The sequence below is a fragment of the Aulostomus chinensis genome, chromosome 24 (genome assembly GCF_037954235.1).
Source record: "Aulostomus chinensis isolate RoL2024-O1b breed Wild chromosome 24, RoL_Achi_v1.0, whole genome shotgun sequence".
Classification (NCBI taxonomy): domain Eukaryota; kingdom Metazoa; phylum Chordata; class Actinopteri; order Syngnathiformes; family Aulostomidae; genus Aulostomus; species Aulostomus chinensis.
Window position 1 is genome coordinate 12,843,637 of NC_141343.1, and position 17,160 is coordinate 12,860,796.

The following is a 17,160-nucleotide window of genomic DNA, read 5'->3' on the forward strand; positions in this document are numbered from 1 at the left end:
CAAGTCAGTGTGTGTGCGTGGTTTCTAAACTGCTATTTTACGATAAAATTGTTGAATAATATTCATAATTGAGAACCGGATCAATGCTACTCCTCCGTGAGCCCCCCAAAAGAACGGTTTTAAGATTTCAAATTTTATATATAAAAAAAACAAGATCTCGATTTGAAAATATATAATCAACAATTGATTAAAATTAAAATTTCAGAACTGAATGAAAATTATATTCAACCTGACAAACTTAACTTTAATTTGAATACATTGCTGTATTTTCCTGACTTAAACTTTTAGCTTCATATTTTAATTTTTTATTCACTGGATTTAAAATCTTTTTTTTTTTTAATTTTCAATTTGGAATTCAGTGCGATCTTTAGATTTTTCTCTTAGCATAAAAAAGTTTTGACATTGATCGGGCTCCATACAGGCGATCAAAACTGCCAGTTCATCTGGAACGCACCTGGCGAAAATAACGTCATTCGGTAACTGAGAGCTGATTGGCTGTACGTCAGTCCGGCGCCAACTGATGACGGGACAAGAGGAGTGCTCATTTCCTCGCACCTGCCGATTTAAGGGGGAAAAGAAACCAATTTTGGATTTTTTTTTTTTTTTTTTTGCGCTCTACCAGAATATACGTTTAAAAGCGTTACCGCGGAGGACCAGTTGGAGCTGAAGGGCCTTCGCCATCACCAGCCACGGGATTTTGTCATCGGTTAAGATTCTGCTGCGGTTTCAATGTGCGGAGGAGAAACGGCTAGCGGCTAGCGGCTAACGGCTAGCATCCAAGTTGAGCCTCCAGCTCTGGTGAGTGAGACGTCACATCAACTCTGCTTTTGCGGTGCTTGCGTGCGCTTCGACTGCCCTGTTCTGAGCTGGGCGGACTGACAGCATGTGGATGGCAACATGCTAACTCACCAAGGTTGTTGTTAGCATAAGCTGCAGGTGTTCGCCTGCACTTTGCTGTAGCCCTTAGCTTTGCTGGTGTCTTGCATGGTTGGAGCTGCGAAAACACTGTGCTCTCACCCCCCGTGACTGATGATATTTAAGACTAGTATGAATAGGAATTATTTGCCTGCTGTATTGACAATATTCAAATTGTAGGAACGTGCAGTGTTTGGTAAAGGGAAATTGTGTGTTTTTGACTGGATAATTTTGCTATTTAATACAGATCAGGAGCATCCAATGTTGATTCCTGATTTATTTTTTTTGTGTGTCCTTTTTTTTTATAGACAGAAGTTTCTTCAGATTCTCGGCAGTTTTTAAGGATATTCAGAATTGTAGCTTTTGTGACATGTAGCGTCTTGGCCGTTTTCCGTCCAGGAACATTTTGCCACAATTTACAGACCCATTTTTTACCAGATTGGTGAATCTCTGCTCCTCAGTACTTCTAAAAGATGCTCTTTGTACTCTGTCGTGCTAACTACCTGTTGCCGTTTAGCCAAATTCAGTGTAAAAATGTCCCTGCTGCAGTTTAGTTGTAGTTTCACTTCCTTCTCTGGCATTTTGTGGCGCCTGTCCCAGCTTTTCTGAGATGTGGTTTTTAGGAAATTTGTAAATCGTTGCATTCCACAGTCACTTAAATTTACAACAACATCCCAACTTTTCCAGACTTGTAAAAACAGCTATCATATTAGCATCGACAGCCATTTCTTTGTCTTTTTTTTCAGTTTTGTTCCAACTTATTTATGTCCATTAAATTCAAGATCCTTTCTTCCCCTCAATGTCCTCCTTCACCGCGAGCCTCCATTAAAAAGTACATTTTACCAGGATTTCAGAAACGCAGAGAACGAATCCGTCGTCCAAGTCACGCTTCTCCGTGGTGAAATGCCGCTCCAATAATTTCCCCGATGTGTACTTCTGTTGCCTCTGCATTTGAAGAATAGGGAATATTATAATATTATGCAAATCGGACCCATGATGATTAAGAATTAAAAAAAAAAGAGACGGATGCATTAACACACGGATGTTAGTCGGAGGTGAGTGAGTGAAAACTCTCTGCACTCCCCTTGATTTAAAAAAAAAATAAAAATTTCTTGACACTTTCAAATTGTCTCAACTCCACATATCCCACCGCGCTTTCCTCCCCTTCCCCCTCGCACTTGTTCCGTCTTAAAACACCGTGGAGGGAATGCAGCCCGTCTGCCGCCGTGAGAAATCCACTCAATAAGCAATAGAAAAGATTACATCCGCTCATCACCGAGGATCAGAGTCTGCTGATACCGGCGGCTCGGGTTCGATCCGTTGCAGCGCGTCTGCAGTTAATGGGGGTTCAATCACTCCCAAACTTCCTGTGTAATTGAAAGGAAAGGCCAAGCACTATTTATTTATTTATTTTTTCTTCCACCCCTGGCACTTTTCAAATGTTGAAAGCATTATCAGTGAAATACTAAAAAGGCCAGGAGGTGCTGATGCAGCGCCGTTAGCAGACCGGCGCAAGCAGTTTTGGCAGAGCCAGCGAGACCCACTCGCTGGATTAAAGTTGAGAAAAAGACTGTCTTTATCGTTCTACCCCTTTTCTTCCACTTCTGTGTGTCTGCCTTGCCGGACATTTACTCGAAATTGAGGGAGAGAAAAGGCGACGTTGAGGCTCGACCTGAAACGGCGACGGCTCGCTAGGGGGTGATGTCGGGGGGGGGGCTGCGGCGGCGGCGGCGGCGGCGGCGGCGGCGGCGGCAAATCAGCGGTTCAAATTCTGCAGGGGTTCTGCGGGGTGATTTCACACAAGAGCGGGGAAGTAAAACGCGCGTACATTTCCCACAAGTTAGTCAGTGCTGTCGGGGCAATCAAGAAGAGTAAGAGAGCAGATCAATATCCACCAGATCATGTGAAATATTAACCTTTTTAAAAGGGTACTAAAAACTGCAAAATGCCCATAAATCCTTGATCTCAATGAAGCTTCTACTAAATTTATAAAAGGTTCCCGAAATTAAGAAGGTCAACAAATAATTATCAGTACTTCTAATCACTAATGAGTAGGAACGTCCATTCTGAAGGATGTCTGCTAATGAAAGCCGGTCCACATGCTCGTGCTGCTCCCTCTGACCTCTGCAGGAAGCAACGCCGCATAGGCGGCGGTGAAATACTATGTGGCGCGGCGGCTGAGTGACTGAGCGAATGCTGAATGCACACATTTGCCAGGCTCCAGTGCTAATTATCATTAGCAAAGAGCAGAAAACACGAATGTAGCCCCCCCCCCCCCCCCCCCCCCACACACACACACACAACGGCCTGGCGCTGACCGGCGCTTTCACCAGTTAAAATGACAAATGTTGTCGGCGGGGCCATCGTATAAGCTGTGGACTAATTAGTGGGAATTCTGTGAGTAAGTTGACGTGGGGCCAAAATTGAGCTGGTCAGATGTCTGGGGAAGTGCTTTCTGCTGCCGGGGTCTCTGTAGGGAGGGAAGCGGGTCTGGTTGTCTCTCTCTGTCTCCTCATGAAGCTGGGAAGTGGGAAAGTGTCTCCTCCGGTAGAAGTCCCACTTCCGACGAGTCGTCATGCAGTGTCGGCAAACATGGTCGCCCGCAGACATTTTTTTGAGCGCCCCCCCCCCCCCCCCCCCGGACATTTCAGTGAACCTCCTTAGTTTCGACCATATTTTTCAGTTTTTTGTCGATTCCTCTGTCTTATGTTTGCTTGAAATCCGTTTCTGGTTGTTTTTATTATGAATCTGTTTCCTGCCCATGATGACCTTTGTCTCATCAGTCACCGCCATCTTATCCAATCATCTCCCTCCCTGCCTTTGCGTCCCTCCACCTGTTTCTTGTCGTGTCGTAGTGAAGTTGGCAACCTAGTGTGGTGGGTATTTCACCTCCCCCCCGTGGAAGGTGATTTGAATTAGCTAGCCAGGAGGCTAACCTGATAGTAGCTCCACAGATAGCCAAATGCGTCAGCCAAACTTGTATACATCGTATCAGTCATTGCATTTTACAAAAACAAGCTATGCGTTGAAGTCATAGTCATAGTCCCAAGTTTGACAGTCGCACTTTTGGAACTTTTAGGAATTTCATAAAAGTGAATTTCATACACTTTCGGAGTCGGCCCTCCAGTATTGGAATCACGATGCTCATGATATTAAGTAGCTGCGACATATATTGACTTAAATACATATTAAATAGCCTGTGATCATATTAGACTCTGAATTGGTATTGATTACGTGAAGATACCCAATTTTAGGGAGCAAAATCCGATCCCTACGCTTGGCCACCTCTATTAAGATGTATAAAACTGTGCTGTTTTTAATTCTTTTTATGGTTCGTCAGGCACCCAAGCTGAAAACTGAATGTGATGCCTCTGAAATATTATTCCCTCTAATTGTAGAACTGCAACAGCTGAATGTGTTGCTGTGCAGGGCAGACAGGGACCGTCCGCATCGGCAGCTACACCCAAGCTACGCCCGCCACAGTCATTAAAGGGCGAGTGGCTCATGAGCAGACGCGCGATTTACAGCCCGTTGCTTCTCCCCTGGTCACTAAATCTGAGGGCTTCATTCTTTTTCTGAGATAAATAATTGCAAGACGAGGGTGCGCACAGTTTAATTAAGAGCCCGCGGGAATTGTAATGAACGCTAACAGAGACGCCACGGCGATGAAGCATAAATCCACGAGAGTTTGAGGAGACGACACGGGTGGGCTGGTGTGCCTGCAACAATGCTCGTGGGATAAACGTGTGTCCCAGTAAAGGTGTGTGTTGACACGTCTTGCGCACTTTGTGATGGTTATGAAACTGTCCGCTGGAGTCTGAATCACCGCTAATGTGGTCCATCATACTTGTTTGTTTGGTTGGTTTTCTTGTGCTTTTTGTTGCGCGCATGAGTGCCGGATGTCTTGTCTGTTGGTGATTCATTTGGAGCTCCACTACCAGAACTGGTACTGTTAAAGATGGCAAAAATAATACAGCAGGGATGGGCATTACATTTGGAAGATTAAGCCCGCCGGCTTTGTTGATACATCTTCCTGAAAATCCAATTTGCTGTACAAACATTGATATGCCTGTAAGAATAAATTGTAACATTTTGATTACTTGGGGACACTCACATCTGCTTCCCCAACTCATCATTAAGAAATACACACGCAATTCTGATACTTGGCATCCCGTCAAATAAAGTTTCCTCAAAACTAGACACACCGCCGTGATGCTCACCGCATTTCAGAGACGCGATCACATTTCGGTAATCGGTTTAAAAGGTCGAGGGATACAAAAGCTCTCTGCTAGATTCCCAAATCCATGCTGGCAGGGAGCGAGGCCAGCGGTCCCTCTGGAGCGGGAGCTGAAGGCTTTTTTTTTGTGTGTGGAACTGTTTCCTCATTTCATTAAATGCTGACGTTCTAACTTTGGTTCTCCTTGGTTCTGGTTGAATGCTGGCCACATTATGGGCATCAAAGTAATACTTCACCCAAATATCACTTTGAATGTATTCATTATTCCCCCCCCCCCTCCTGAATGATTTCTTGGTGAGTCTAGAATTCTGGAGATGCTAACTGCGCAGTTCTTACACTGCAGGCAGACGGGTACTGAAAATGAACAACGGCAAAACTCTAAAAATGTCCACTCGTGTTTCAAGTTCGCCATCAAGTCCAAGCCAAGTCTTCCTTATCCAGCTGTGTACTCGGTTATCCACACATACTTCAGTTTGTGTTTAAAACAAACTCCCAAACTGAAGCAGTCCTGGTTTTAACAGCCTGACCAGATCGCGCACCTCTCACTTGGCCCGGCCTCCTCTTTTTCTGGAGGTGACAGCTGCTGCAACTCCATTTCAAATGCAGCGCAAGTTAAAAAAAAAAACAACAACCCCAAAACAAAACTCCACAACAACAATTTGGTACAATGATTACAAAATGATGGCCTGTGATTGTCAGCTTAGCCCAAACTGAATGACCTCATCGTCAATGCCAGGAGACCAACAACTGTGCCGGTTGGAAAAGAAAGGGAGTCCACAGCCAAATGAATGCAGTGTCACTGCAGAGGTGGTTTTAATAAGCTGATGTAAAATGAACCGGATGACACATCGAACACTGCATATAATATCGATGTCAATCACTCACGAGGATGCTGCTGGCTCGTATTGATCGCAGCGCTATCCACAGTTGTTCTGTTTACTGCCAGCGGATATCTGGAGTCATTATTTTTACCATTAAATAAACACTGCGACAGAAATATCATTAAATTAAATATGCGAAAAAGGAGGTGGGGGGGGGGATAAAGTTTGCTGATTTGTGTTGTTTTGTTTGTTTTTTCTTTTTTTCATACGGGGGGGAAAGGAGCTTGGTAGGACATAATTAAAAGTAGAAATGACAAAAGCTAATGATTTCAGGATCACTTTCATAGCCATCAGAAACATCATTTTTTAGGATTACTTTAATATTCCGCTGAACACTCATTTGCCTCCAGGATCTATAATGTCGCTCTCATTTCTAATCAATTCATAGGGAACGCTGCCGGTGGATGCACTCAACATGAAGCAAGAAATCATTTTTGGCCACAAATTGGATTTATTAATGAAACGCACAACAGCAGCGCAAGATGATTACTGCGGACATTTGAATGTTAATATGCTGTAAAGTGTTCCCTTCCCCATATTTGAATGTTGATCTCAAACGTGTGAACAAAGCGCGCCTTCCCCTCGAACAACAGCATCAGCCCGCTCGTGGTGCCGTCGGTATAAAGTTGGACCAGTAAAAGAACAAAAAGTAACACTGGGACCGGCCAGAGACTCCCTCCATGGGTGAAATGTAAAGCATGCAAATTAAACAGCTTTTTCTTTCTGTTTAAATGATAAAGTTTATTCTACGTTAGGTTTCCTTCTCTACGAATAAAAAGCCGCCTAATTTTCCAGGGTCAAAAAGTCAGGGCCGTGACGTATTTAACGCCGCCGCGCTGGCTTGTACTTGGGTTTTCATGGGTCTACTGAGGATACTAAACTAGCACACACTTAAGTGCTCCAGTATTGCTTGCAATCTACTTTGCTGTCCACACATTTTCTCTGCCTACTCAGGGAAACTTTACCACTATTAAATCATAATATGATCATTTTAATTAAATAATTCATTGCTGTAGCTGGTTATTTATTAACATCCTTCCCCCCTAAAGCCAGAGACCAGAAACCACACGTCTAACCGTTGATTTCTTGCTGATATACACCTTGGAGCCGCTCCACTGATGATTATTACCAGGAGATTTAACACATACAATATTATTTTGAACCCCACCATCCAGCTGGGTTCTTATATTATCGTAATTCATATACTCTTATCTCCATAAAACCATCCAGTGCACCGTCACCCCTTTTCTGTCTTTTCCCTCCCTCCCCCCCTCCTCTCTCCAGTGCAATCTACATAATGGTGCAGCATCAGGTTAATAAAGGAGGATGAAACTCATCATCCTCACTAGCAGATAGAAGAGAGACTCCATAATCACACCTGCCAGTGCACACAGCAAAAAGAGAAAAATCTTACAAGTGTATGTCACTGATTTCTTGTCAAAACAGCATTTCCTTGAGATAAAGGACGACCTCATTTGCCCTGTACGCAGAATAATATACTTTTTTCTTAACTTCCTGCTCGTGATTATTTTACCAAACGTGGAAAAATGAGAACCGTGGAACAAGAGGGGAAAAAAGTTGTGATCTGAAACGTAGAAATCGTGAGTCCCAAATTTTTCTTGGCTAATTTTCGTTAAGGACTTGTAAATGTGTAAGATGTTGAGAATTTGTAGCGTTAAAACCACACAGGGAGACCAAATCTTGACATGAACGCATTCTTGTGGGGAACGATGGGATGGCTGTGCATTTTCCAAGATCAACCAAACCGAATGTGTTCCGTTACCCTAAAACTTTGACAGAACCTACATTTTTAACGCGAGGTGTGCGTTCAAGAGCTGTTGGAGTCCCTTCCAACTTCAACTTAAGCGGAGAGGATTTATTCAGATTAAAAAAACCAAAACAAACACAAAAACCACGACAACCAAGAAACCGTATTGACACGGTATGAAACGCGAATTTCCAAAAGTGAACGTGCTTTTCGAGAAGCTCTTGTTGAGGCTAAAATTTTCTCAATTACAAAACTGCCGTTTTTTAGTCTTGCGATTAACTTCACATCACCTTGAGGTTGGGTCGCAAAAATGGATCACATCCATGAATGTTTGCACTAATTTGTTCTTTAAAACTAGGGTATCCTTAACCTTTAATTTAGTCTGAGACGGGAAGCACAGCCTGATGGCTATTTGCAACTCCTTCCTCCTGACATCCATCCTCTCGTGCCTGGCTGTCATCCAGGCCTGCAAAGACTTTCACGTTACAAAATGGCAGTCAGGCTTTGTTTCCTATCTGTTAAGACTGAATTGAGGGCTGGCGGGGGGGGGGGGGGGGGGGGAGGAAATCGCATGTGTGAGTACAAATTGAGTGCATGAAAGACGTCCTGTGTTTCTTGCAGCCTCAGAGAAAGAACTTTAAAAGAATAAAAGAAACCGGCAACAGTTCTACATGGCATACCATCAAATCCATCCGTCAATCATTGAGGCAAACACATTGTAGTCTCGGGTGTCTCAAGCGGAGCCCAAAAGTCTGTACATTCTGGAGGGGGACGTATTGTATTGTCGTCTGCACAGCTGTGAGAGATTGCACAAAAGAGCCAAAGGGTGATTATTTTGTTCCCCGCAGCTGTACAAATGCACGTTCCCAGTTTGAAATAATCTCTCGTTTTTGTTCCATATGCATACATCAGGAGGAAATTATTTGTCAAAGTGAATGTCATCTCATTTAGTCCAGCGTAATCCTGCGTGCCGATAGGATCTTCTCGGCTTGTCTGAGCTCCTGGCCAGATATATTGTTCAGCAGCTCCCCTTTTTAAGATCTCAATCTACAGAAAGCGCCTTGCCCCCCCCCCCCCCCCCTCCCCAACACTCTTTCCTTCCACTGCATTTTATTACATCGAGGGCATCAGCCTAATGCAATGCACTGTTGGCCGGCTGCCACGTGCCAATTTATAACACGATAGCTTCGGCCGCTTCATGCATACCAAGTAATGCTGATTTGTTGTATTGGCTTTGCTGCCTCTCACTCTGCTTCTGTTTTTTTTTTTTTTTTTTTTTTTTTCTTCCTCCCATTCCTTCCCTCCCTCACATAACCCCTCCCAAATGGTCATAAGTGTGTTAAAACACAGCACTTGGAAATGGCGGAGAGGTGATGAAGTGGATGATGGGTAGAAAATACCATAAACACAATGCAGTCGTAGCACTTGAGCAAAGTAGGGGAAAAGCTGGTGCTGGTAGAATGTAACTGGGCCAATGTGGATGATAAAAAACAAAATAAAGGGTTCAGTATGTTGTGTGTGTGTGTGTGTGTGTGACATTCAAGTCGAGCTGGAGGGGGAAATTACTTTTCTGTAACCCTTTTAGTTCACATACTTTGTCCTATTGTTCACCTTTTCAAAAGCATGCACCCCCCCAAAAAAAAGCCTTTTCTTTGCGTTTTTCATATCAAAAATCTGCATTTTTCTCTCTGTAAAGCAAGGATGACCAGTATTTACCAGTTGTATCAAGGCAACCAGCTGTCAATCAACTTTTAAACCCTTAGCCATACATACATACAATGATGCAGGAATGAGGTCGCGTTGTTGAATGTCCGGTTCCATCCTCTTTTTTTTTTTGGAATGAGTTTCCTTAAAGTATTTCTGTGGTTAACAGTGGTTTGAGATGTTTTAATGTCTTTGTTCTTGGGTGTAAAATTTAGTCTGCAGGACGGTTGCTCAACGAAATTATACAGTTTGTCGCAACATCAATCGTCACGACCAAAAAGCGCAAAGCCAGCCATGGTTGTTCTTTCATAGCCCAATGATGAACGTCAAACGATTACGCTTCCAAAAAAGTGGTGCTCATTCATGAAGGCTGTTTTGCTGAAAGTCTATAATTTGGTCCATTTGCACCAAAATTATTGCCCGTAAAAATCCCATTTGCTTTTGGTCAAGGGAAAGCATGGCGGCGCGAATTCCTGGGTTACCTACCTCAAATGCAGTCGTTGCCAGCTAGCTAGCTAGCTAGCTGGCAAAAATGGCAAGCCGGTTTGTTTTTTGGCTGCTTTCCATGTCACAACAACGTGATTACAGGGCCAGCTGGTTTGATTTTATTGGTGTTTGGCAAAGTTGGTGCACAGCATGGGCTTTACCTGCTGCCTCCCAAATGGGCAACGCTATACTGCGGCCGTCGGGGTCTCCATGGTCTCGTTTCTTCATCACGTTCTCACTTTGAAATGCCGCAATATAGCAGTCATAAACTCTTGAAATGCGTCTTTGAGTTGGACTTGTATGTGTATGCTGCTGGAAAAAGAAGCTTGGTTTTTGTGTGTTTGCTACATGTCGGCAGTTATGAGTTTCTCGGCGCGCTCTCTCTCCAATTGACTAGAGTTAATTTGTTCGAATAAAAGCCCAAACAAATTTGCCTCCAAGGGTTTTGCAGCCGACATACACAACATAATTTTCAGTTTTCTGTTCTGCACTGCACGGAGACTACAGGCTACTCCACAGATATAGAGCCACTCCTCTACAGCTCAACATTCAGGAGTTATTCCTCTGGTGAACCAACCTTTAAGGGTCGAGGGTCTTCTTTCAGCAACGGCGCAAACACACACACGAGCGCACTCGCAGGGGATTAAGATGGGAAAGATTGCATAACCCACCAGCTGATCTTGCAACACTTGCAGTCAACAACAACAGCTGCTGCTGAGGTGTGGGACGCCGCAGCCTTAAGTTAGTTTGATAAAAGATCAGTATGAAACCAAGGTTTTTAAAATGCCACCCGTTCTCAATTTGCATCTGCCTGAGGTCGGTGCCGCAATGAACGTCAAGCGCCTGTTTTTATGTCGTCTGCTTTCTCCTCCTGCGAAAATGTCAGCCGCTCACAATGAGCCTGTTTGAAACACAACTGTCTGCCACATTTAAATACTGGCCTATTAGGTGCATGCATCATCCACAAATGCAGCTGTCGGGAGGCGAAAGGCATCTGGATGTGAAGTGAGTGAGTGGGGGAAAATTGCTGCATCACCAGGACTCCGCAGCATCCACCTGACTGTTTGGCAGAAATGGTTTCTGGCAAATCTGCGTTACACTCGCGAGTATGCAAGTTGAAGTCACTCACTACTGCACAGATTTTCTCAGATGGCAAACAGCTTATACGCACATTCTTATTTGCCATTTCTTAAATTCCAGAAAAGGAAAATTGTCCGTGTGCGGTGGCAGCAGTTGCTTTTTTCTTTTCCTTTTTTGGCACTTAATGCATCACAGAATGATGCACATCCTCCCACTACATGACTGCAGGTGCAGTTGTTAAGGTCTTTTAGACCTAGCTAAGCATGAAACATTGCATGATGAAAGGTAATTCACTCTTGAAGCTCGGCTTTGGCAGTCATTCCACCTGAAATGAGAGTGTGGCCCCCAGAGGGTCAACTGCGGGATTCTGTAGTGGAGAGTCGGCATAATTATCACTTAAAACTCCCCGGCTAGAAGGCATGTGGCGATCTGGAGGCCACTCAGTGACAGAGCTGGGGAGAGAGTGCTTGGATTTGGGCCCAGTGGCAAAAGGTTATCCAGCTATAAATAGCAAGGCTGGAGGTAGCGGCGATGGCTGGAGCGTTTGGAAGAACGCCGCAAGTTTGCTGTGGAGTTCAGTCAAGGAGTTCCCCCCTCACTTGCAGCTGCTGAGGGTTTGGCCCAGCTTTTGTTTGTCACCTCCCTCCTACAGCGTTAAGTCTCGCTAATTTACTGGATGCTGACGCAAGGTGTCGCCCATAGAAACGGTCAGGAAAAGGGCAAACACTTTAGAATTACCTGGCAGGTGATTTGATGAATTTGTCCATCACTGGCTGACTCCAACCAGTCAGATCAGCGAACCTAAATCAGTCTGCAGGAGAGTGAAAATGACGTTTCCATCCAGAAAATCCTTCAGAGCGCGTCTTTGAAACAGATATCCGATGCCACAAAATCGTCTAACTGCCTGAAGAGTCACCATTGTTTTTTTTTAATGAACCGAACGCGCTCGCATGTCCTCAGAGCACGCTGACCCGTCCCAACCGCTGCAGTTATGACACCAGAACATAATTTGAGCTCATGAAACCAGCCGCTCGCCAAGGTAAAACTCACTGTATTCATACTGAGGCCCGCATAAAATTGGCATATGGGCTTGATGTAAAAGTACTTTTTTGCCGCGTGTCGTATAAATCTAGGATAACTCGATGCAAATTAGAAAATGTTTCAGAGACTCAGAGGCTATTAAAAAATGAAGATAGAAAGAGAAGATTTGTTATTAATTAATTGCAGTATTTTATGTTTTTATTCTGCTTTGACTTTGTTGTTCAGCGTTTTTTGACTTGTAGTTTCACCGTGAAGCGCTTTCTGATGTCTTTGCTCTTGAAATGTGCTGTAAAAACAAAGTTGGATTAAAAAAAAAAATGCAATCGTATCTATAATGTGAACAAAAAAGGCTGAGGTTCAGCGATACCATAGCTTTATGTATTTTGAATGGAAATAAACGAAGTCGATTTCGTATGGCTCATTAGAGCGTCTACCCCTGATTACACCTATTGTTGCCCATCAGGATTGTTTACTGCCAATGTGAACACCACTGGTGCACACAGACACACACACACACTGAGAGGGAGGGAGAGAGGGAGGGAGGGAGGGAGGGAGGGAGGGCTATGAATCAGGAAGTCTTGGTTACCCTGACTGCAGTGAGGCTCCCATAAGGGGCTGCCGGGTAATTCAATCTCCATTCAAAAACGGCTCTCCCTCCATAATGCGCATTTCATCTGGCTTGCATCAAGATCCGTCTCCATGTCAGCGAATGAGCTGCCTCCTGAAAGTGGCAGTAGCGGCTCATATTGCACGGGCATTAGGTCTAACTGCGCAGATAACCTTTCAGCCGTGCTAACACTGGGAATTTGGTGAGAGCATCCTAGTGTTAATTGGATGGTGACTCAGACCTTATTTCAAAAGAGGGCCTCTTCAGTTTGGTAATTGTTACCATTATGACTTGACAACACCACTCACTGCATTTCAAGTGATTCTGAGCTCTTGCTCAGTGGCATGAATATTCCACCTCACTGTTCTAACCAAGCTGTCTCCCGAGAGACAGTGTTCATCAGGCCTGTGTGTGTGTGTGTGTGTGTGTGTGTTCAGCCATTGTATCTGATGCCCATTGTGCTGAAATGTGCATGTGCTGGGCTTGAAACCGGATATTCCGTTTAAGGCTAGACTAGCTGTTGCAGCATGAAATAGGTTGGAACTTCCACCAGCACTGCGTGGGCTGATAGGCGTGTGAGAGGATCTCTGAAGTGTTGACAACATTATTTGATGGCGTGTTCAAATACGTGTAATACTCTTGTCGTGGGATATGAGAACCTCCCCCCCCAAATGCCCTCATTCAGTGGGGCTAAGTGGGAAGTACATAAACTTATTACACTGACAAAATGACAACCTGGAGTCGACTTGATCATCAGTCACGGTGCCGTTGGTTTCCAGACACCTGAAGAAAGAAGAATCGAGGGAGGGATTTGTTGCATTTATTGATCGGCGTTTGTGTATAACTCATAACAACAAGGACTTGTGCTGGCCACACTGGCTTCTTCTGTTTAGCTGTCTGCTTGGGAAAAAAAAAAAAAGCAAAATACAGAATTTGATTATGGTCCCTTGCATGAAGTGTTTGCAAAAGTTATTCAATTGTGGGAGTGAGATTAGTCGTTTTTGGAGGATTATAACTCTCAAATTATTAAATCACTGTTGTCCAGCCAAAATTTTGCATTTTTGTTATGAATTCTCCCTATTTTTCATAATTATTTGGGGGGGGGGGGCAGCTCCACGCCCAGCTCCACGCCCAGCAGGGGTGTCTCGACTGTTTTGGTAGGGACTTAAGTGATGTCATCATCTTGGCAGAGACTGCGCTCACGAAAACAAAACAAAAAAAAGATGTTTCTGCCACTCAGAGCACATTTATTGATTTATTGGGGAAATGTTGAGTGTGTGTGTGTGTGTGTGTGTGTCAAAGACACAAACTGTTTGTCTGCTACGTTCATGCGATTTGCTGACCTTTGTCGTTGCTGGTTAAGCCAATTACTATTTTGTATCCTTTTATATTAATGCCATTATCATATATAAGCTGTCATATGGGTGTAGCAAGCTTCTGAAGAAAGACAAGTGGCGCTTTTTGACATCTGGTTTGGCGTCCTACACTCCTCAAAGTGGAATATTAGGTGTGGCTTTGATTTTTTTTTTACCAGTTATGCATTTTTCCAGTGCAAGTTAATGAAAAATTGACGGGGGGGGGGGGTAGTGTGATCTATTTTGCGCTGTTGGCCTTTTTGGGAAATAAAGGAAGCAATTTATCACAAAAAAACAACTGCTCTGAATGAACAAAACACGTTTAAAAAGGATGTTAGTACACATGATCACCGTGTCTCTAATTCATGTGTGTGTATATACATTATTTATTCCATGTTTGACACACATTGGTGTGGATTTGTCACACATTTGTTGTGTTGTCCTGTGGGAAAGCCCTTGGTGCTGAGAACCAGAAATGTGTAAACGCCGTCTCAAGTTTACTCCTCCGCACCATCAGCACATTGAAACACATTCAAATCTTTTTTTTTTTTTTTTTTTTTACTATGCATAGTAATGAGCCTTATGTATGGAATGTGAGAAGCAACAACTGTTTGCGACGTGCTGTCGCTGTAGAAATGTAAATCCAGGTGTTCTCTTCCGTCAAGACAAACACTCAACGGCCTTTCTGTGCTTCAACTCAAATTTTGGAAAGAATCCCCTTATTTGCCTTCATCACGCACCTCTCTGTATTCGTAGCAAGCGGGATGTTGCACGTTTAAACATTCTCCAACAAGGCACTCGGATGATGAATACGTTTATAATCACAGTACATACAATCCTTGCAGTGTTGTGTGTTTGTTTTTTTAAAGAAATGTCCTTGTGTATAAACCATACACATGATAACAGCTGATCAAAGCTGGTATTTTGCGTTCATATTAACTGCCTTAGAATGGAGATGTTTGGGGGGAAAAAAAAACGTAATCACAGTTCAAAAGCACCGTGCCCACTCGCAGAAACTTCTTCTTTTTTGCATTTATTTGAAACAGTCATTGTCAATAGTAAAATGGACATTGTCCTATTTCCCCGTGGTTTCAAGTAATTAATTTCCCAAGGCCAAATAGCCAATTCATCCCCCTTCACAACTGATCTCGCCGCAACTGAATCACAGGTGGATGGGTTTCAAGTTAATAACACATGAAAGGAAGAAAAGCCCTTGGCCTGGTTTTCTTATATCCAGTGGCAAGGCCAAGTGAGGCGAATAGTGAATTCGCCTTTCAATACTTGCTACGTTCTTGAACAAAAAGCAAGAGGGGAATTCTGCTGGATCAGAAAGAAATACTATATTGCACATTAAAAACATTTGGATCACTGAAATCTGTAAAAATGTTTAAACCAGCTTAAATTATTAGTCTTGCGGCAAACCCTGCTGCCAGTCCAGGGTTTCTCACCCCTGGGCGCTGGACAACAGGGTACCCTGAGCAAGGGCGACTGTTTCACTCCCTCTCCCTGGCATCCATGGGCACCTCTTGCAGCTGTCAATCAGCCAGGTTTGCATGCACTTCAATGTCACATGAGGTGAAAAATACGTGTGTCTGAACTCAAAGTGGGCCAAAAAGATAATGCCATGTAAGAAACACATTGTGGACAAGAATATATCATGAATGAGGCCAATTGCTGACTTTGAGACCTCTGTGTTGGAGCTCAGGAGATCATTCTTCCTCTACTTTCAATTACGACTCACATTTTTACCTGCGCTGCGTGTGGAAAACCTCAGCAGCATCAACATGTTTCACCTTTTAGGACCTTTTTTACTTCTTCCTCTTCTTGCCTAAACATGACCAAACCCAAACCGTATCCTTTACAAATCAGCCTTGTACGAAACGAATGTTTTAGGATGCGTAAAGTCTTTGAAAGGCATCCCTCCCACCTGTGGGAGTGCTAATACAAGAAAAATGCTAGTTTTAGAGGTGCAATTAGCTGCCATTGGCATTTTGGTTCTTGGACGAGTTACAGATAGAAAAAGGGATATATAAGAGGGACTTTAGTTTGAGTCCTTAGAAACAAACCCTGACAATTAACATGAGGATACTTAGGTTTTCTGACTTAAGGGTCAGTCTGAATTAAAAGGCACTGCAAGCCCCAGTGTTACGTTCCTCTACATCCTTCATTCTTACTGGCTCAGTACAGCCTCAGCCGAATGAAAATATGAATTTCATATATTGTCCTAGCCCTGCAGTTCCAAACTAGCAGTAAAAGAGTTTTGTCTGGCCTCATAAAGGAAGTTAACAGGCCGATTATTCTAAATAATATCACTTTATCCCAATTTTATATGCCGTAATGCACGTGCTGCATTGTAAATTATGTACAAAATCAAAAGTCTCTGAAGGAAATTGGAACTCGTGCAGGTTTCTGGGGACATTGTCGCACTTACCTGTGTTGATAACAAGGTTTGAACCGTGCTCCCATGTCCACTAATGGCTCATCCATCTGTATGCTGACGCAGGAGCACAAAGAGCACCATTCGCCCTGTTCTTTCGACTTGTCTCTGGAGCTCTCTCTCCTCTTTTACACTGTGAATGATAGCACCCCAGTGGCATTGTGGGTGATAAATAAATCCTGCAGGAAATGGGAACTGGATCTTGAAGGGAAGGGTCCATGCAATGGGAAAAAAGATCAATGTGCCTTTTAATTATAAGTGCGGCTAAAGCGCACTGTTGGGTTCAGTGTCAGCTGCTACAGGCACTAGATCTATTACACTGACTTTACCAACCAGATATTACAATGTACATTCGAGTGTATTCATTACAGCCCGGAAACGTGTTCTTCGGGGCTAAAGGCCATTCATTTAAAATTATTATATATGTCAACAGATTTTTCTCTTTTATTTGTCTCAGTTGGTAAAATGTGACTTGAATTCTAAAGAGCTGTAGGACCTCGTTTCATGTTTGTGCTATTCATGTTTCACAGAGAGAGGTAGCTCTTTGTCCGTGACAGATTATTACATAAACGGAGTTCTTGGGTATACAATTTCTACTGCCCCTGACAAGAAACGATGACACCCACAAATAATGTGGGTGTTTTGTTTG

The 17,160-nt window shown here is 43.5% G+C and overlaps 1 long non-coding RNA gene across 2 annotated transcripts in view; it reads left to right on the top strand.

Moving 5' to 3' along the window:
* The first annotated feature begins 619 nt into the window (after positions 1–619).
* Positions 620–17,160, top strand: part of LOC147238765 (uncharacterized) — a 303,515-nt gene continuing 286,974 nt past the window's right edge. For both annotated transcript variants that reach the window (XR_015111870.1, XR_015111871.1), the window contains exon 1: positions 620–798. This is a non-coding gene — a long non-coding RNA (uncharacterized LOC147238765). The remainder of the gene's footprint in view (positions 799–17,160) is intronic.